General features: G+C 47.5%; 1 long non-coding RNA gene across 1 annotated transcript; it reads left to right on the forward strand.

The window, feature by feature from the left end:
* Positions 1 to 18,787: 18,787 nt before the first annotated feature.
* Positions 18,788 to 20,608, forward strand: LOC141023324 (uncharacterized). Its single transcript, XR_012184361.1, has 2 exons — positions 18,788 to 19,649; positions 20,461 to 20,608. It is a non-coding gene; the product is annotated as an uncharacterized lncRNA (long non-coding RNA).
* The last annotated feature ends 1,754 nt before the right edge of the window (positions 20,609 to 22,362 follow it).

Here is a 22,362-nt window from a genome sequence, read left to right on the forward strand (position 1 = left end):
ACTAAGATTGGATACGTGTATGTCGATTCGATGGAGGTGAGACACGACAAGAGTGGCTAAATCGCAGACTAAGGCATAGCCTAGTAGTGGGAAGGGGCTGATGCCTTCCCACCCACCCAGGTTCAAGGCATGGTACTTACAATTTGGGTTTGTTGCACCAATTATATTGTAGGGGGTTCCTTACAGTCTTTCTGTCAGAAAAAAGAGTGGCTAAATCATATGTAAAATCTAAACCAAAGATGCCATGCATCATTCAGGCTTAACCGACGGCCCTCTTAATTCTCATATATACGATCTATATATAATTCAAGAGGCGAGAGACTTTTCATGCATGGCGCAAAAGAGTGGACGAAACAACACATATACCAATGTCATTGAGATACTACCTCATAAACTCAAATTTCAAAATGGGAATTGTAGAAAGAATATGGGATGCAACTCAATTGTATTCCTTGGAGTTTGTCACAATATATACACGAGATGTCTTGCGTGACAAGAAAACTAATCCTATCATATCTCTAGGAGTCAGCTATACAAGGCTAGAGATTACAGGAATAGTAATACAAATATGTCACGTTCAACATCCCCCCCCCCCCCCCCCAGTCGAAGCGTCGGCGTCGGCGATGGAAAGAATTGCAGCGGTTGGAAGCCCTTTGGTCATAATGTCGGCAAATTGTTGGGTGGTCGGTACATGAAGAACACGAAGCTGACTCAACTGAACCTTCTCGCGGACGAAGTGAACATCAAGTTCAATATGCTTGGTGCGCTTATGCTACACCGGACTGGCCGCGAGGTAGGTGGCCGAAACATTATCACAGAAAACCACCATAGCTTTCGGGATCGTGACCCGAAGTTCGCCAAGTAGTTGATGTAGCCAACATGTCTCGGCAACAACGTAGGCGACGGCACGGTACTCGGCCACAGCACTCGAGCGGGAGACGGTGGGCTGCCGCTTAGAGGACCATGAGATGAGAGAGTCACCAAAGAAGACACAATATCCCGACGTGGACCGTCGAGTGTCAGGACAGCCGGCCCAATCCACATCAGTGTAGGCAAAAAGCTCGATGGAGGCGGAGGCACGAAGATGAAGACCGAAGGTCGGTGTGCTGCGAATGTACCAGAGAATGCGCTTGACCAGAGACCAGTCAACATCACGAGGCGAGTGCATGTGCAAGCAAACTTGTTGCACGGCAAATTGAATATCTGGTCTGGTGAGCGTGATGTACTAAAGAGCACCAACAATACTGCGGTAGAGAGCGGCGTCAGTGGCAAGCTGTCCAACAGTGGCAGAGAGCTTCGGCTTGGCCTCGGCAGGAGTAGCAGCAGGTTTGCTATCGGTCATGCCAGCACGATCCAATAGATCAAGAGCATACTGTCCTTAATGAAGAAAAAAATCCGGAGGCATCACGCCGCACATTAATGCCGAGGAAGAAGTGCAACACGCCCAAGTCCTTCAGCCGAAACTGAGAACCAAGGCGGTCAATAATGTCATGAAGTAAATCCGCACGAGAGGCGGTGATGAAGATATCATCAACATATAGAAGAAGCATGGCGACATGATCAGCTCGATGAAGCACAAATAGCAACGTGTCAGAGGTGGTGTTGCGAAACCCGAGAGTAGTGAGGAATCCTGCAATGTGTTGATACCACGCACGAGGCGCCTGTTTTAGGCCATAGAGAGACCATGAGAGCAGGCAAACGCCATCAGGCCAAGTGGGATCAACAAAACCAGCTGGCTACTGACAAAGAACACGCTCCTGAAGATGACCGTAGAGGAAGGCATTGTTTGTCAAGCTGATGAACAGGCCAGTGTCAAGATGCGGCGAGCTGAAGGACAACACGAATCATGGCGGGTTTAACAACCGGGGAGAAGGTCTCCGAGAAGTCAACACCGGCACGTTGTGCAAATCCACGAATGACCCAACGAGCCTTGTACCTGTCCAGAGAGCCATCCGGTAGAATTTTATGCTGAAACACCCATTTGCCGGTAATGATGTTGGCACCGGGAGGGCGAGGGACCAACGTCCAGGTCCTATTGGCGACAAGAGCATCATACTCAGCGCGCATGGCCGTGAGCCAGTGCGGGTCGCTCAAAGCAGAGCACACCGAGCGCGGTACCGGAGAGATGGCCGTGACACTGAGGTTGTGGTAGCGGGGGTTCGGCTGATGAATCCCGTCCTTAGCACGCGTCACCATAGAGTGATGAGGTGGCGGAGGCGGGAGGTGAGGCCGTCGTCGAGGCGAAGCCACAACCGCGGGTGAAAGCCACGGAAGAGACCGCAGGCGATGAGGCGACGGTCGAGGCCACCGGTGAGGCTGCAGAGGGCGGCGGCGATGAGACCACGGTCGAGGCCGCGGGTGAAGCCGCAGAAGGCGGTGGCGACGAGACCGCGGACGGAGCCGTGGGTGGCGAAGACAGGTCCGCGGGTGAGACCGCGGACAGTGGCGACGAAGGCGCCTTTGGTGCAGCAGGGCGCGACACCGCGACGGAGGAGGTGGCCAAGGGCGATGAGGAGGCCGACACACCTGCATGGGCTGGTGCCGAGGCTAGCGGGGACGAAGTCGGCTCCTCCTGAGCCGGCTGAGTCGAGGCCGGTTGCACCACTGCCGGCGAGGAGGATCCGGTCAAGAGAACCGGACGGGCCGCCAAGGGAGCAGGCGGCCCCGACGTAGGTAGTACAAGGGCGCCACGCGATCGTCGAGGGCCGGTCTCCGAAGATGTCGCCGCTGTCGAAGTGACCTGCTCAAAAGGGAAGACAACCTCGTCAAAGTAAACGTGCCTCGAGACGAACACACGACGAGGGACGGGATCATAGAAGCGAAAGCCTTTGGTGTTGGGTTGATAGCCAAGAAACACACAAGCGAGAGACCGAGGTGCAAGTTTGTGTGGAGCGGTGGCGGTAATGTTGGGGTAACATAAACAACCAAAGACGTGAAGATCATCATAGGATGGAGGACACTCGAACAAGAGGTGATGAGGTGTATAGCTCCATCGTGGTTTGCAAGGCCGGATGTTAAGGAGAAGCGTGGCAGTAGCAAGAGCATCTGGCCAGAACCGTGCTGGCATGTGTGCATGAAAAAGCAACGCACGAACAATCTCATTGAGGGTGCGGAGGACACGTTCAACACGACCGTTTTTTTGGGATGTATGTGAACATGTGAGACAAAAGATAGTGCCATGGGTGGATAGAAGGTGTCGAATGGCGAGATTATCAAATTCTTTTCCGTTATCCTTTTGAAGGTGAACAATGATGCGATGAAAGTGGGTGTGGACGTAAGCATAAAATGAGTGAAGGGTGGAGGCGACATCGGATTTATGACGTAGCAGAAAAGTCCAAGTGAAGTGAGAAAAATCATCTAAAATCACAAGATAATATGATAAGCCCGGATTGCTAGGCACTAGAGATGTCCAAACATCACAATCAATAACATCAAAAGGAAAAGTGGCTATTGATGTAGATGAAGAAAACGGCAAGCGAACGTGTTTTCCGATACGACAAGCATGACAAGTATGAGCCGCTGATTTATTACATGAAAAGGAAAAGGTGGTCAAAATTTTGTGAAGAGTGTCGGCACCGGGATGACCAAGTCGAGCGTGCCAAAGCGAGACATCGGCATGAAGAGCAACCGGGCCGCCACTCGTCATAGGACCGCATGGATAGAGATCGACAGGGGAATCACATCGGTGCAGAACCCTCCGGGAGCAAGCAACCTTGACAGAGAAACCAAGAGCGTCAAACTCAACAATGACAGGATTTTCACGAGTAAGAGTACGAACAGAGCATAGGTTTTTGATTAAGGATGGTGAAACAAGCACATTATTAAGAGTTAAAGATGAAGAGGAAAACGGAAGGGAGGAGGAACCGTGATGAGTGATGGGATAAAAGGTGCCATCACCGACCACGATGCGAGAATTGAAGGGATAGGGTGAGGCACGGGAGAGGATACCGGGGTTAGAAGCCATGTGAGCGGCGGCGCCGGTGTCCATGTACCAATCACCACCTCCGCTGTAGTTGCTCGGCGAGGGTGCAGCGTGAAGGGCGGAGAGAAGTGCGGGATCCCAAACACCGCCGTGTGTCCCGCCATATGCGCCGTAGGCCAGAGGGCCACCATAGGGTGCGACACGACCATATGCCGCAGGACCGGGTGCGGACCATGCACCGGGGATGCCCCGGAGCAGGGGGGCGAGGGACGGGCATGGAATACGCATGCACAACGCCCGTCCAGGGGTTGTACCCCGACAACCAGGGCGGAGTAGGGGCGGCCGCGGTGTTCGCGGGCGGGCGCTGCACCGCGTTGGAGTTGCGGCCCCGACCCCCACGACCCTTCTGCTTGCGACCACCAGAGGGGGCGGGCACGGGTGGCGGGGTCGGAGTCGGAGCGCGCGGCGCAGACAGGGCTGGAGGCGCACCGGTGCCGGCGGCGAGGCCGACGTGGAGGGCGGCGTGGGTCGCCTGCCGAGCAGAGTGGCAAAGGCGCGTCTCCTCCATGCAAAGATACGTGACCGCCTTGGCGTATGTCGGCGTGCCAAGGGAGAGGTTGGCAGCGGACTGGCTGTTAAGGCATATCTCTCTAGATGTAGTTTTGGTGATTGATGACAACATGTTTGCGGACTAATCGTGTGCTTTGAGCATTTCAGAGATTCATCATTTGGCACGAGACAATTTCTTTCCCCTCGGAGTGTCATTCAAGACGGTGTAGCTCTTTCGCTTCTTTTCTGGTGGACTAGTTTCGCAGGAGTCACCGTACTATCAAGAGGGGGTCCGTTTTGGTAAGGCTAGGGTGGAATCAACACGTACACATCCTCTTTACACCCTCTAAGCCTTTCCGCTTCTTTGGAGGTCTCTTTCCCCCTTCTTTGGGCTGAGTCTGGTCCCATCGGTAGTACCGCGTTACCTAGCGGTAGTACCGCTTAGGAGTCACAGGCGGCAGTACCGCTCCACAGCGGTAGTACCGCCGGTGGGTCCTCAGCAGTAGTACTGCTGCGGTACCAGGCCTCTACCGCGTTGACTCGAGGGGTCTTTTTCGTGTCGGATTGTGCGGTACTTCGCAGCGGCAGTAGAGCGGCAGTGCCGCTCGTGAGCGGTAGTACCGCCCTACCACCGCGGCAGTACCGCCCGAGTCTGTATCTCCCTTGCCCTCCAATCTCCACGGTAGTACCGCCGGGGGAGCGGTAGTACCGCTGTTCTCAGCGGTAGTACCGCTGCCTTATGCGGTAGTACCGCCCTCTGCGGGGCTGTTGTGGGGGGTAACGGTTGAATTGTTCCCCCCACTATATAAGGAGGTCTTCTTCCCCATAGTTGATCTACCTCTTCCCCCAAAAGCTCCATTGTTGCTCCAAGCTCCATTTTCGCCTGATCTCTGTCCCTAGCCAATCAAACTTGTTGATTTGCTCGGGATTGGTTGAGAAGGCCCCGATCTACACTTCCACTAAGAGAAATTTGATTCCCGCCACTTATCCCTAGCGGATCTGGTTACTCTTGGGTGTTTGAGCACCCTAGACGGTTGAGGTCGCCGCGGAGCCATAGTCCATTGTGGTGAAGCTTTGTGGTGTCGTTGGGAGCCTCCAATTAAGTTGTGGAGATTGCCCCAACCTTGTTTGTAAAGGTCCGGTCGCCGCTTTCAAGGGCACCAATAGTGGAATCACGGCATCTCGCATTGTGTGAGGGCGTGAGGAGAATACGGTGGCCCTAGTGGCTTCTTAGGGAGCATTGTGCCTCCACACCGCTCCAACGGAGACGTACTTCCCCTCAAAAGGAAGGAACTTTGATAACACATCCTCGTCTTCACCGGCTCCTCTCTTGGTTATCTCGTCCCTTTACTTTCGCAAGCTTACTTGTATTAAATCCCTTGCTTGCTTGTGTGCGTGTTGTCATTGCATCATATAGGTTGCTCACTTAGTTGCATATCTAGACAACCTACTTTGATGCAAAGTTTAAATTGGTAAAGAAAAGCTAAAAATTGTTAGTTGCCTATTCACCCCCTCCCCCCCTCTAGTCAACTATATCAATACTTTCAATTGGTAACAGAGCCTCGTCTCTTTATTAAGGACTTTATCGTCCGAAGAGTATGTTTGACGTCGTAGACGGTGTGGAGGAGCACTCCGGTGTGAATCCGGTCTCGTCTACGGGAGATGGGGGAACCGCGGTCTCTCGTGAGGAATTAAATGTGGTGTTGGACACATTGAAAACCTCCATGACTACCGAGGTCGAAAGCATGTTTAATAAATACTTAGAAGGGCTTAAACTTTCCACCGCACCATTGAAAGTGGGTGATCCCGCCAACAAGGTGACGGATGTTACCTCCGACAAAGGGGAAGCTACTAGCGAGAAAGCTCCTTCTTCTAGTGGTTAAAATGGCACCGGCATCTTTGCCCATGTGGAACCTCCACCTGTCTATGGTGGACCGCTCCCTTCCACTCATTTGAATCATGCCGGCCCGGCCCCTAAGATTGAGAAGAAAGGTGTTCGGTTGTCTAAATTTGAGGCTAGAGCATATGAGGGCATATTTGTGGTTATGCTACAAACTCTCATGCTTACCGTGTCCTCAATAAATCCACGGGACTTATTGAGGAGATGTGTAACGTGGAGTTTGATGAGAATAATGGCTCCCAAGTGGAGCAAAGTGGCACTTGTGATGTAGGTGATGAAATTCCTCCTCAAGCCATAAGAAGAATGGGTGTTGGTTTTATCCTACCCATTGAGGAACCCCTTATGGCCGAAGGAGAAGGACAATGCTCCACTCAAGTGGAGCCATCACCAACCCAAGGCCCACACGCTTCCGAAGAACAAAGTGAAGGCCCTCAACCTCGTGAACAAGAACAAGCGCAAGATTATGCTCAAGACGGTGGAGACACACCAAGTGATGCCCAAGGTTAAGTTCTCTCCTCCGAGCGAGTTCAAGATCAAGAACAAGCTCAAGACGGCGCTCAAGATGATCAAGTGACCGCTCCTCAACTCACCTCCGAGGAGGAATTGGAGCGTCGTGCCGCCAAGATTGCTTCCAAGCTCTCCACCAAGGGTCATCTCATGAAGAATGTGCTTGGAAGCATTCAAAAGGGGGTAAGCACTCGTAGACAATTGGCAAACTATTGTGAACATCACGCGTTTGTCTCTTGTGTGGAACCCCAAAAGGTATATGAAGCTCTCGAAGATCCGGATTGGCTCAATGCCATGCACGAAGAACTCAACAACTTCGAGTACAACAATGTGTGGAGATTAGTGCCAAGGCCAACGGGGAACCACAATGTCATTGGAACCAAGTGGATATTCAAGAACAAGCAAGATGCTCATGGGACCATCATCCACAACAAGGCACGATTGGTGGCACAAGGCTACTCCCAAGTCGAGGGTATCAACTACGGTGAAACATTTGCTCCCATTGCTCGCCTTGAATCTATTCGTTTGTTGATTGCTTATGCTTCTCATCACAACTTTAAGTTGCAACAAATGGATGTGAAGAGTGCTTTTCTTAATGGTCCTATTAATGAGTTGGTGTATGTCAAGCAACCCCCCGGGTTCGAGGATCCCTACTTTCCCGATCATGTGTATCAACTCGATAAGGCACTCTATGGCCTTAAACAAGCCCCACGTGCGTGGTATGACCACCTTACCGAGTTGTTACAAGATCGTGGGTTTGAAGTTGGGCTAATCGACCCCACTCTTTTTACTAAGAAGGTCAAAGGGGAGTTGTTTGTGTGCCAACTATATGTTGATGACATTATCTTTGGTTCCCCTAACAAAGCTTTCAATGAGGAATTTGCCGCACTCATGACCTCAAAGTTCTAGATGTCTTCCATGGGAGAGTTGAAGTTCTTTCTCGGTTTCGAAGTAAAGCAAAGAAGAGAAGGAACCTTCATCAACCAAGCCAAATACACTCAAGACATGCTCAAGAGATTCAAGCTAAGTGATGTCAAGCCGGCGTCCACTCCAATGCCCACCAAGTGCCAACTTGACATCGATCCCAATGGTAAAGCGGTGGATCAAAAGGTATATCGCTCCATGATTGGTTCATTAATTTACCTTTGTGCATCTAGACCGGATATCATGTTGAGTGTGGGAATTTGTGCACGTTTTCAAGCCGCACCTAAGGAAAGCCACTTTGTGGCGGTCAAGCGAATCTTTCGATATTTGGCTCATACCCCAAACTTTGCTTATGGTACCCAAGAGGAGCAAACTTCAAGCTTGTAGGGTATTCGGACTCGGATTGGGCGGGAGACAAAGTGGATAGGAAGTCCACTTCCGAAGGGTGTCAATTCCTTGGTTGCTCTTTGGTAAGTTGGTCTTCTAAAAAGCAAAGTTGTGTGTCTCTCTCGTCCACCGAAGCGGAGTATGTGGCGGCCGAGAGTTGTTGTGCACAACTCTTATGGATGAGGCAAACTTTAAAGGATTACGGTGTCATTTGTGACAAAGTGACTCTTTGGTGTGACAATGAAAGTGCCATCAAGATTTCTCTCAACCCGGTGCAACACTTCAAGACGAAGCATATTGAGATTCGGTATCACTTCATCCGGGATCATATTAGGCGAGGGGAGATCGAGCTCAACTATGTAACACTCATGATAACCTTGTAGATATTTTCACGAAGCCGTTGGATGAAGCAAGATTTCGCGAGTTAAGGCATGAGCTAAATATCATTGATTCGAGCAATGTTGCTTGAACACTTGCACTCCCCACCATACTCGACTTGTTATCTTGTTTAGGTGTAGGCATGGACATAGGGGGAGTGTTGTTTTCTTAATGAACTCTCCCTCCCCTTATTATGCATAAATTGATCAACTATTTCACATTAGCCATTTTTTATGGTACTTGTGCTTCAAAGACGAGTTTTGGTCATGGGCCCAAGGATAATTCTTCGCGGTGCCATACCAATTGACTCAAACATAGGTGGCCTCGGCCACCGCCCTCTCTTGAAGAGGTGTGTGGTTCTTGTCCTCTCGCTGGTGTTTTTATTTTTTGTTGCTTTGTGTTTGCTCTCTCTTCTTGCCGTTTGTTTTTCTTTTTCTTTTTGAGCTAAGCCTTTTGTGTCTAGTCTTTGGAGTCTTGGCTGGGCGGTACTACCGCTGGTGGTGCGCGGTACTACTGCTTATGTTGACAAGCGGTACTACCGCCCACCCGAGCGGTACTACCACTGGGGGCGGGACCAGGGGGTTATGTCGGGGCAGGGGGAGGTTTCTCCTCCCCCATACCCATACACACCGCCCCCTCGTCTCTCTTCCTCTCTCCAACCTCGCCTCGCCGCGGGAGGGCTCCGGCGGGCCGCCGTCTCCGGGACTTCCCTCTCCATTCCCTTTGGTGGAGTCGATCCCCACCTCGTCCTCTTGCCATGGATGTCGGTATTGCCCTCGTTCCTTCTCTCTTTTTGTCTAGTTCTCAGATCTAGCGTTTTTGGGGCAATAGTGGTTGCATCTCTAGATTTTTGGCTAAATCTCGGCTTGAGTAGTTTGGAGAAGGCATCTAGACTGTGTGGATTAAGTTTTGGTAGGAGTATTTTTGAATTTGGTAGTCCGGTAGTACCGGATCTGACCGCGGCAGTAGGAACCGCCGTTTCCCAGTCTTGAGCGGTACTACTGCTCCCGCTGGAGCGGTACTACCGCTGGAGCGGTATTGCCGCCTATGGCCAGCGGTACTACCGCTGCCTGCCAGATTCCATCATTTTCCTACCATTGTTTGATCCATGTTGTTTTGTTTGGAAGCTTACGCTCTTTCTTTCGTGTTGGTTCTTCTATTCGTGTGTTTGGTTCCAGGTGATGAACATCCTGAGCAGCAAGTCCGCCGTGCCAACCCCGGTCGTGCAACATCAAAGCGCTACCGCACCTCTGAGTCAGTAGGTGCTTCCTCGAGTGCGGCACCTCCGCCTCCACACCAGAAGAAACTTGCCAACAGGCCGAAGCCAAGGGGCAAGACTGTGACTGAGTTGTCTGCTAAGGAGTTCTGGGAAAGGCGTCGCCGCAACCCCTATGCAGAAGACCAAGAACCCAATTTTGTCAACCACCCGTTCTGGAACCGCTTTCAGTTTTCCATCTACTTTGATGTGATCAAGGCCAAGAAGAATCTCTATGTTGATGTTCGCTCCATCGACACGGATGCCATGGAAAAGGATCCTGAATACTTTGGTGTAGCTCTTTAGATGTGTGCTCAGCTAAACATTCTCAGAATTATGCAGTTCAACAAGGACTTTGATGCAGATTTGGTGGCTCAATTCTATGCTACTGTCCATCTTGGCACTGATGAAGAAAGAACTCTGACCTGGATGACAAATGGCAAGTTACTGTCTGTCAAGTGGAAGGCCTTCATGGAGTTACTTCAGGTGGAAGATCGCGGTCTTGAGACTCTTGTCGGCTTTCGCCCTCACCGCAACGTCAACTCCACTCACAAGCAAGCCCTCTGGCCCTACTGCACTGTGAAGGTTCACCCTGTGACTAAGAAGGAAACCTATGAGTTGTCTACCTACCTGGACGTCCTTCATCGTGTCTTTCGAGAGACCCTCTTTCCTCGCATCAGGAATCTAGATATAGTCCACTCCTATCTCGTGGATATGCTTCTCTTCTGCCAGCATGAGAAGGAAGCAAACACTGGCGAGTCCCTGGACATTTCTCATGTTATGTGGTCTGAATTTCTCACTGCCATTTCTGAGCGCAAGTGCCCGATCTATGGTCCGTTCATCATGCTGCTCATTGAGAAGGCATGGGCACGTGTCCATCCCCAGGTGATGCTGGAAACTGGAGAATTGGTTTCTCATGAGATCAAGCGTCTGAGGAAGAAGGACAGTTGGGGCGTCCCAGCCCCTAAATCCGGGGGTCCATCTACTGCTGCTGACATGGAGACCGAGGACGGGGCTGAGGCCGATGATGACGATGAGGATTATGAGCCTTCTGGGACAGAGCCCTCTTGGGCAAAGAAGATCAAGCGCAAGATGAAGAAGCTCTTCTGCATGGAGTCTCGTGGTCAGTACATGACTCATGTGGCTGAGAAGAAGGCCAGGGGGCATCACAAGGAGCTCATGCGTCAGCTGGGTGTGACCGTTGTCAGTGGGTCTGAGGGCCAGATCACTGAGGAAGAGGAGTGGATTCAGCAGCACTGTCCGTGGACCGATTCCGACACCGAGCAGTTCCCGACTGAAGATGGCAGTGCAGATGACCCTGCCAGGATGTCATGAGAGAGCTCCTCAGTTTGCCTTCACCTGGAGCCGTAGCGTCGCTCTTTGCCCTTTTGGTGTCTCGATGCCAAAGGGGGAGAGAGCTTAGGGATTTGTTGGGATTTGTGCTTTATGGTGTCGGCGTTTTCTTTGTTGTGTCGTTGTGTTTTCTCACCATTTGCCTTGTTTGGTTGTGTGCCAGTGAGACCTAAGTTCCAGATATATGGTGTAAGACATATGCTACCTTATATTTATCTATGTCTTTCTAGTACTTTGGTATCTTATGAGTTGCTTGTCTATCCTGTTATATTACCTGCTCTCATGTATCCTATGCTTAGGTTGTTGGACTATAAAATATAGGGGGAGTGTTGATCCTAATGTGTGTGTCCTACATTCCAAAGGCACTACTAACTAGATGCACAAATTCAGGGGGAGCCCGTCTATATTTTGTAGTTCTAAGTATCTTTACTTTCATGGTATATCCTTGTGCAAATCCCTGGTTGTCATCAATCCACCAAAAAGGGGGAGATTGTTAAGGCATATCTCTCTAGATGTAGTTTTGGTGATTGATGACAACATGTTTGCGAACTAATTGTGTGCTTTGAGCATTTCAGAGATTCATCATTTGGCACGAGACGATTTCTTTCCCCTCGGAGTGTCATTCAAGACGGTGTAGCTCTTTCGCTTCTTTTCTGGTGGACTAGTTTCGTAGGAGTCACCGTACTATCAAGAGGGGGTCCGTTTTGGTAAGGCTAGGGTGGAATCAACACGTACACATCCTCTTTACACCCTCTGAGCCTTTCCGCTTCTTTGGAGGTCTCTTTCCCCCTTCTTTGGGCTGAGTTTGGTCCTAGCGGTAGTACCGCTTAGGAGTCACAGGCGGCAGTACCGCTCCACAGCGGTAGTACCGCTGGTGGGTCCTCAGTAGTAGTACCGCTGCGGTACCAGGCCTCTACCGCGTCGACTCGAGGGGTCTTTTTCGTGTTGGATTGTGCGGTACTTCGCAGTGGCAGTAGAGCGGCAGTGCCGCTCGTGAGCGGTAGTACCGCCCTACCACCGCGGAAGTACCGCCCGAGTCTGTGTCTCCCTTGCCCTCCAATCTCCACAGTAGTACCGTCGGGGGAGCGGTAGTACCGCTATTCTCAGCGGTAGTACCGCTGCCTTATGCGGTAGTACCGCCCTCTGCGGGGCTGTTGTGGGGGGTAACGGTTGGATTGTTCCCCCCACTATAGAAGGAGGTCTTCTTCCCCATAGTTGATCTATCTCTTCCCCCAAAAGCTCCATTGTTGCTCCAATCTCCATTTTCGCCCGATCTCTCTCCCTAGCCAATCAAACTTGTTGATTTGCTCGGGATTGGTTGAGAAGGCCCCCATATACACTTCCACCAAGAGAAATTTGATTCCCCCCACTTATCCCTAGCGGATCTTGTTACTCTTGGGTGTTCAAGCACCCTAGACGGTTGAGGTCAACGCGGAGCCATAGTCCATTGTGGTGAAGCTTTGTGGTGTCGTTGGGAGCCTCCAATTAAGTTGTGGAGATTGCCCCAACCTTGTTTGTAAAGGTCCGGTCGCCGCCTTCAAGGGCACCAATAGTGGAATCACGGCATCTCACATTGTGTGAGGGCGTGAGGAGAATACGGTGGCCCTAGTGGCTTCTTGGGGAGCATTGTGCCTCCACACCGCTCCAACGGAGACGTACTTCCCCTCAAAAGGAAGGAACTTCGGTAACACATCCTCGTCTTCACCGGCTCCACTCTTGGTTATCTCGTCCCTTTACTTTCGCAAGCTTACTTGTGTTAAATCCCTTGCTTGCTTGTGTGCGTGTTGTCATTGCATCATATAGGTTGCTCACTTAGTTGCATATCTAGACAACCTACTTTGATGCAAAGTTTAAATTGGTAAAGAAAAGCTAAAAATTGTTAGTTGTCTATTCACCCCCCTCCCCCTCTAGTCAACTATATCGATCCTTTCACTGGCCGAGGTCGGGTGGAGGCCCTGAAGGAGGTTGGTGAGGAGGACGGAGTCGTCGATGGTCATGCCGACGTCGCGCAGCTTGTCGGCGAGAACCTTCAGCCGCGTGCAGTATTCATTGATCGAAATATCATTTTGCTGCAGAGTGAAGAACTCCCCTTAGAGGAAGACAAGGCGTTGTGGTTGATTGTCGAGGAAGAGGTCGCACAGCCGTGTCCACATAGCATACGCCGATGGGTCATGGGAGTTCACCATGTTGAAGAGACCTTCGGAGATGGTGAGAAAAAGCCACTTGACGATGCAAGCGTCCACAACAAGCCACTCATTGTCGTCCTTCATGTCACGAAAGTCAACGCTCCCGTCAACGTGCTCCATGAGACGGTAGGAGCAGAACAATAGCGCGAAGTAGGTGCGCCACGCATTGTAGGATGGCGAGTCGAGGACGACGGGTACGCAGTCTTTTATGTGGAGCTTGTTGAGGCGGTCGGAGGTGAACATGGCGCCGGCGAAAGAACCGGCATCGGATGGTTCGGCTTTGGAGCGGGACATGGTGGCGGGGAGAGGGAGAGGGGTGGCGACGGGTGGTTAGGGTTTGGGTGGTGGTCGAGGGGGTAAGGGGCGGCGGCGGCTGTAGGAGATTAGCAGCGGCGGTGACACTAGGGTTTGGGGAAGAGGCGGCGGCGGCTGTAGGAGGAAGGGAGCAGCGGCGGCGGCTTAGGGTTTTTGGGAGGAGGGGGCGGCGGCGGCTATAGAGGAGGTAGCACGCGCTAGGGTTAGAGGGGGTGGCAGCGGTGGCTACGAGAGGGAGCGGCGGCTGCGGGGAGCGGAAGCGAGGGAGATCGCGGTGAAAACCGATACCATGTAGAAAGAATATAAGATGCAACTCAATTGTATTCCTTGAAGTTGGACACAATATATACACGAGATGTCTTGCGTGACAAGAAAGCTAATCCTATCATATTTCTATGAGTCAGCTATATAAGGCTAGAGATTACAGGAATCATACGTTCAACATGAATCTACAAAAGGTGTGATTGACACATCAACCGCCTCTTTGTACGTGGAAGCTAGAGATGAAAAGACGATATGCATGGGCAGCATCGTGTTTCTTGTGAATATATATCATGGATCATCCACTCTCCAGTATGTAAACGTACGACATTGTTATATTCTTTAACGACTACGAGTCCGTTTGTCAAAAATACCCTAGCTATTTGTTAAATGCTGCAAAGCCTGCAAGGCAGGACATATGGTGGCTCGCCATGGAGCTACAATCCATTGCGCCTAATTAAATGGAGTGCATGGGATGATACGGTTCAAATGGAAGCTCCTTTTCGCAGTGTTTTGCCACATGATGATGGAATTTAAGTTTATAACTCAATCCGTGCATCTAAATCAAATTGTATATTCAGAAAATTAAGGGCACCTCTTGATTTATTTATTTTTTGTAATTGTGCAAACCAAACCGGCGTGGGAGCGAGCACATGTTGTTGCCTTTTCCGATTAAGGTCTCCTTTGGTTTCTACGAATTGTATAAGAATATCATAGAATATGATTCCTGTAGGAAATTTTATTTAGAGTCCTTTGATTTGCATGAACGGGTTCCTGTTTCTATCGTCCACATTTCAAAGGAGGTCTGGCGCACGATTCATGCATGTTGCATATAATTTGTCACCAACGACGAATATACCGATTTTGTTCGAAAACTGGATGGGTGGTATCCACCAAAAACTCAAGGAACACGTTCGACTGGAGTTTCGTGGGCAATTTGGAATTGCCGGGCAGATGAATAGATAGATGGTACGTACTTTGAATAATTGGCCTGTTGTGATTTTATTTTTTCCCTTTCCTATCATGATTGTTATGTACTTTGAATAATGACTTTATAAAATGATTGTGAGCATCACGATGATTTAGAGACCGGGGCAACCCCCTTTTCAAAGATAACTGATTTGAGATACATACCATCTTATTTTCTATTCCTATGATCGACGTTCCTATCCTATAAAGCGGAGGAGACAATTTTATTCTCAAAAAAGAAAAAAAAGATGAGACAATTTTGTTGTCGAAAAAAAGATGAGAGAATTTTTGGATTGGCATGCATGTGGCTCATTGTACTGTACATGGAGAGTGAAGCACGCGCGCATGCATGTAGGCCTCCCGATCATGTGATGTGTTGAATCGATCTATGTTTGGCTTGCATCCTGATCCCACTTGTCACTGCCACTGGTACGCATCCCATCAGAAAGCAAATAAAGAAACGATTAAGCGTGTATATATGTACTTATAAGATAGATAGATGCATGGTGCCTGGGTGTCGGACGACGATTTGGACTTGTTCTCACTGTCGGCCGGCCAGCCTCCTGTCGGCGTACACGACGCGGCCCTCCTCGCTGCCGCCGCCCTTGTCGCCTTTGAGGTGGATGCTCAGGTTTAGGGTTTAGGAGGAGGATGAGGAGCCCCTCCTTTGATTATATATTTTTCTTTCGATCGATCGTTCCCTTGCATGCGTCTGTATGTATGTATGTGTGATGACGGAGATCGAGCAGGAAGAAGATGGATGGATTTTTATATCTCTATCTATCTATCTATCTATCTATTTTATATATGGTGAATGAGTATATATATATAATGCATCCATCCATGGGATGGCAGCTACACAAATTTGACTCCATCCATCCATCCATCTATTTTTGTATGCGGCCCATCACAATCACAATACTGAAATGTAATTTTGCCATTAGCCATTGCAGCACTTACCTCATAACTTCATAAGGGCTCTAGCTAGTAGTATCTCGAGAATGCGGCATGCACCTTTTTATTGGTTTCAAAGCCTAACTAGACCTCCATGCAAGGCGGCTGGCCTTCATGCAAGTCTTCCTCCACCGCCAACTCAGATCGGCCTTCTCACAACCAAGCCTAACTAGACCTCCATGCCCACTGATACTTTGACGTCACAATAAGTAGGTTTTCGTGGGCCCTCGGCAAGACAACTTGGGTCGGTTCACACGGGATCGAACGCGGATGAGACTCCTAGACGCCAAGCTAGTGGAGTCGGAGGACCAGATGACGACGGCCGGCCTCTAGACGCCTGCTCGCCGGAGATGGCGTCGCCGACACCTTCAGATCACATCTGCGAGGCGTTTAAGGTAGGGTATTCTGAGGAAGATGTTGCTCTGTTGGTGGATGAGGTGATTTCGCAGGATGATCCGGCAAAGAATGGATTAGGGAAGATGGAGGATCGAGATCGTTAGGCGCGTCGTACACCGGAGGACGGTGGCGACGGCGATCCGGCCATGGCCTGGCCCTTTACCAAAGGTACGTCTTGACGCACCCCCCTCCCCCGCGCACCCGCTTCGGCCTCTGGAGCTGTTCATATACCCAAAAAAATTTGTTGAGAGCTACTCAAATGTTGAAATGCTCTGAAATTTAGAGTGCACCTCACGCATCAAATTATCTACCTTGCACAAATTTTTTGGATTTTTTTATGAATTGTTCCTTGACCAGGTGCATATGAGTCCAGGCTTAGAATTGGATATTCGGCGATCCTTCCCCATTAAAAAGGAAAATAATTAATGGGTGATCCTTTCGTATGGAGTTTGGCGTCAGGTACATATTTCCTAGGGTCTGACTATGTATCACATCTAAGATGACATCACCCTGTTTATAACCCTCCCGATGCCAACTTATTCGCTCCGTATTTGTCATTGTGTACATAGGCCTCCACCCCCAGCCTGCTTGTTTGTCACCAGAAAAAAGAACGTGTTGTGAAAAGGGTCTGGGCCTTGTGCGAGTACAAGTCTGGGTCTAGGTTAGTTTGTTTGCTTATCAAACAAGCTTTTTACTCGTACTAAACTGTGGTAAAAAGATTCTCGAAAAAAAACTGTGGTAAAAAAAAAGAAACAAATTGCTCTTTTTTTTTGAGCATCAGTACAGACACAAGCGCTCATATACACGCGCATACACTCACCCCTATGAACGCACACACGCACACCCTACCCCTATGAGTACCTCTGAGAGACTGAGCCGGCATATTATCTTGAGATTTACGAAACCACCGTAGGCGCCTCGTCGTCGACGGGAACATCTCCTCCCACTGAAAGTGCATCGCCGGAAATTCTGAAATAAATCCAGGAATAATGCAAGCACCAGGATTTGAACCATGGTGGGTTGGGGATACCACTGTCCACCTAACCATCTCAACCACAGGTTGGTTCGCAACAAATTGCTCTTATTTAATATTAGGGCGAATCAAGGGCCTAAAAAAGCTATGAGAGAAAAAGTACAAGAAAAAGGGGAAAACACAAACAATAAAAATGGGAAAATTTGTTACCAATATTTTCATTCCCTCAAACAGCAAATGATCAGACGCTTCTATTTCAGTTAAGTCAACGTTTACATGCCTTCCTTGAAACTCAAAATCTTGATGAAAGTCCGAAATTGCTGTCATTAATCAATTGATGTTTATGGCACTATCTTGCAGAATCTCCAATTGAATTGAGTTCCTTTTGTCTTACTCTACCCTTCTACTATAGCTAGTAGTAGTACATCGAACCATCATCAATTGAGCTGAGGTGTTTTTGTCCTACTATACTATACTACTAGATCGGAAGCAGGCGCATTGCCCGTCCAAGCGCCGTGGCACGGCATGTATAAATCTTGTACATCAAAAGAAAATTACAACACTCTTTCAGGACTAATGAGTTTAGTGTAGATCACAAACAGTAGAGATAAAACAAAAACATGGTAAGATGAGAATACTAAGTTAATAGGGTAATTAATTTGCAAGAACATGACAAAATTTGTTCCAAAAAGCCTGAGTGGCAGTGCCAGATAAGACAAACTGGTTTGCATCAAGTTTAGTACAAAGCAAAAAGGTTCAAAATATACCAAAAGCCTAAATGTTAATCTCCAAATTCCAGAACCATGCATCATCGACAACATAATATAATTAAAATAGGAAAACTTTACATATAGATCATTTCATTATTATTTATAAGAGATACACAGAATAAATAGTCCCATATCAGAACATTAAGTAGGGTGACAAAATAAAAGTTGATTCATGTAGATATTAGTACTGAGATTCTCCAAATGCCATGTCTCGGTCATGAAACATATTCTTTATCAGATTTGAAGTACCACAATGGGCTAACAATCATTTTCAATGTAAGGTACTGCATGCCTTTCTTCTGCTTCATATGAACTGAATTTCTCTATTAATTTGATGCATCAGTTTTCTCTTCACTTTGTCACAGTAGAGAATTGCCCCGTTTTGGTTTTAAAACTCCGCTGCACAAGTTAATATAACGAAAATATAAGTGCCAAAGATAATGAAAATGTTTGCTTCCTATAAACTTATAAACATAGGAGTGACAACTTAAACATGTGGTGCCCTGAGTGTATTCTATCTGTAGGCTTGCAAAGATAGGATGCCCAGATTTAGTTCAACAGGCCGAGGAAAAATTATGAATTATTCGTGAGCACCTAAAGGCAGCACAAAGTCGACAAAAGACTCAAGCGGATAAAAAGCGCAGAGAAGTTGAGTTTAAGGCAGGAGATTTTGTCTATCTGAAAGTTTCTCCAAGGAAAGGGACGAGACGTTTTGGCCTACGTGGAAAATTGAGTCCAAGATATGTCGGGCCATTTCAAATCATTAATAAAGTTAGAGCTGTCGCTTATCGTCTGGAATTACCCCCAAATTTATCAGGGATACACAACGTGTTCCATGTATCCACTTTAAAGAAGTGTGAACTCCCACCAAAAACAGTAGAATTACCACTCACGGAGCTGCAGCCGGATCTATCCTATGAAGAGCACCCAATAAAGATTTTGGATGTGAAAGATAGGGTAATGAGAAAAAGGACCATTCGGTTTGTAAAAGTCCAATGGAGCAACCATAAAGAGGAGGAGGCGACTTGGGAAAAAGAAGATGATTTGCGCGCATGTTTTCCGCATCTCCAGTTTATGGGTAATTAAATTTCGAGGACGAAATTTCTATAAGTAGGGGAGGATGTAATACCCGTGTTTATTAGTATAAATAAGATCTTGTATTTTGGTAAATTAACAAAATTAGCAGAATGTTGGAGTAGTAATTATAAGCTTAATTAGATAAAATCAATCATTGGCAATCATTGGTTAGTACTAAGTAAGAGTAGTCAACTTAATTCCTTAGTGTGGAAGGATATGCATTACAAGAACATGCTTGTAGAGCCTTCGAGTAGGAGGGCCACGTGTGGGTGTGGTACAAGATATTTAGCAGCTCAAGTTTGCACTTATCTGTAGCATTTAATGCTCTGTTGGAGTCAGCTAGGCACGTGTAATGTAAAAGTACAAACAGCTGTAAAACTAGAGACACCGAGGCTGCTGAGTTACACTTATCCAGCTCCATTCCCTACCCTACCATGCCTATAAATAGATGGGCAAGAGCACGCTGTAGTACTCATCCCAACATACAAACCAGTTCACTAGCTAGCTTTGCATGGAGTAGAATCACACTGATCGGCAAGAGCGCTCGGAGGAAGCAGCGAGTCAGCGAGTCAGGCAAGCATGCATTCCATCTAGCCTTTCTAGCTGTCCTATTCCTTGTTTGTCTCACTATTCATGCCATGCTCTACATCTAGTAGTACTTCTCAAGCTCTATAATGTGCACTGTTCGTATGATTTGATTCCTGTACATCTCTTGAAGCTAGCATGCATACCACAGTACTACCTTTTTGGTTTATGATCACGGTGGAGAAATCATTGGTACATGCATGTGAGCACATGGATTAATGGCTCATGCATGGATGGTTGGTTCTGTGAAAAGCCTAGAGATATTTATCTTGGTCTTGCATGTATTTCCTCTTGCTAATCTTTGTCTAGTAAATTTTATAAAAATCTGGTATCACGACGGCAAACGTATTGTACCGGTCACAGTTCAGGTATGGGACTGTCTGAGTTCTCCGCTAAGAACGCCACTCGTTCGGAAGCGTGTCGATGATGGATCCGTAGGAGCGATCGACACTAGTAAGTCGAGTGGTCGGTTCTTGGGGGAATAAAGAGCTCTGCTCTACTAGCGCCTGTGTGGTTCTAGTCGAGGCTGTCGACGTCAGAGTACCCCTCTTAAGAGCGTAAAAGTGTGAAATTTCACCCCTGTGACTCCCGGGTTGGGAAGCTTGCGGTCATATGTGATGCCAGTTATTTCTTTTCTTTTCTTTAAATTAATCTCCATTATCTTCCTGTGCCATCAAACTCTTTTTTTTACAACTAACCCTTGTGTTTTGTCACTTTTGCCGAGAGAAGTTCCTTTGTATCCGTGTGCTTGCTGAGTATGAGATCTTACTCATTCTTGCTATTGTTGTTGATTTTGCAGAAGTAGCAAATGATGGATGTGCTGATGAGAATGATGAACAGTAGGAGTAGCTCTACGGGTTGGGAATAAATAAAGGAGTTGCATGTATCATAACCTTTGTAATAGCTAGTAATGAATAAAGTTGGCTCTTGTGCATATTAGAAAATAATTTGTTTACTAGCCTAACATGCTTATAAATCAGATTTATAAGCATGTGGCGATTGTCACGGCTAAGACTCACTTGGGGCGTGACAGATTACCTTGGAAAAAGATCACTTTGACCCATGTCTTTCTACATTAATCAATGAACCAAATTCTACTCTAGATGGCCACATCTTGCCCATTCATAATTTTTTATAAGGTGTGTTGACCGGGTAACCGACTTTTAGTTCTATTAGGTACTATAAGCATTGGTCGATGCAACATCAATGAGAAAAAATGGTTCCTTAAATAGATAAGCTTTTTGGAAAATTCACATGGAGAAAGCAAGGAATCTTATCATGCTGCCAAGGTAAAGCATTTGACAACCCAAAAGGGACAACATAATAATCATGAAGGAGAAATGCCAAATGAGACCATAGAAAAAGGAATGCAGAAAGAGAAACCAATCAACTTAAGAGGATAGCCAGGTCTCACCTTGGCGTACATTGCCCGGTCCATCCCGTTGGTCTAGAGCGTCGATCCCAAAATTATTCCAAATCCAGAACAACCAAGTGTGTAATATAGCCAGAATGTTAGAACAATATCTAAATCGTGGCGATGTAACGACCTGCTCAACACTAACTGCTGAAACTTTCAGTAAAATCAGAGTGCTGAACAGTATCTAAATCGACAGGCAAACCTTGGGACCAGGCGTGGAAGTGCAGTGCTATTGATCTTTCCCTGCTCCTCTTTGATTTCAGCAACTTCCTGTAAACTTGATGTTTCATATTGTGCTCCTCCACCTCCAATATACATGAACCTGAATTACATAATACAAAGAAACAAAATCATAACTAGGCCATCCAGAGAGTGAAACAGATAAGTGTGCAGCAATAATCTTGGAAAAACAACAAAATTGTAAAGCTAGAAGAACGAGACTATTCAATAACTCAAAATGTGTTGCATATATGTCTTCACCTTCTTCCCGAGATACTCTGCATCCATGCATTGAAGTGGAAATTGAACTATCTTCTAGTCAAATAATCTAGAAGATGATTAGATAAGTAAGCATCTCCAGATAAGATGCACGAATGGAGTTGGACAATAGGGTATTGCTTGCAGTGACGACCTGCATAACTTTTGTGGACCACACTCTCAAATAGATTCTTCTTTATTCCAATGATAACATGGTACGATCACCTGAATAATTTTTTGAGGCACTTGTAGGAAGATATTAAATAGTATGTCTGACCATCAAATAAAACAGCGGTATCTACATGTTCTATAACAACATTGGGCATATTAAGCCACCAGAAGCCATTAGAAGTGCGTACAATAAGCATATAAAGACCACACTCTAAAGTATATTCTGGCAACATGGTATGATCACCTGCACAATTTTTGTGGCACTTATAGGACGATATTAAAATAGTATGTTTGACCAAGAATGAACTAACAAAACAGTGGTAACTTATATGTTCTGTAAAATTAACTCCGCTGTCAAATTAACAGATACATGACTATCTTCCTAAAAAATATGAACCTGGTAGTATTAACTAAACAATGGTTCAAATGTCTACTCCTCAAATAATTAGTATCAGTTATCTGGAAGTACGGAATCAAATGCTAAAGTGGTAATAGGATAGGTGATATTGAGGAGGTTGATGGTGAGTCAGGATTAGCGAGTGACCTTGATGGAGTTAGGTGACAGGCTGACCAGTGTCCTAGCTCGGCTCCGTGGCAACAAAGGCATAATGGCATCGCCTTCCTCATGTGTGGAGG

The sequence above is a fragment of the Aegilops tauschii genome, chromosome 1, assembly GCF_002575655.3.
Source record: "Aegilops tauschii subsp. strangulata cultivar AL8/78 chromosome 1, Aet v6.0, whole genome shotgun sequence".
In the NCBI taxonomy this organism is placed as follows: Eukaryota; Viridiplantae; Streptophyta; class Magnoliopsida; order Poales; family Poaceae; genus Aegilops; species Aegilops tauschii.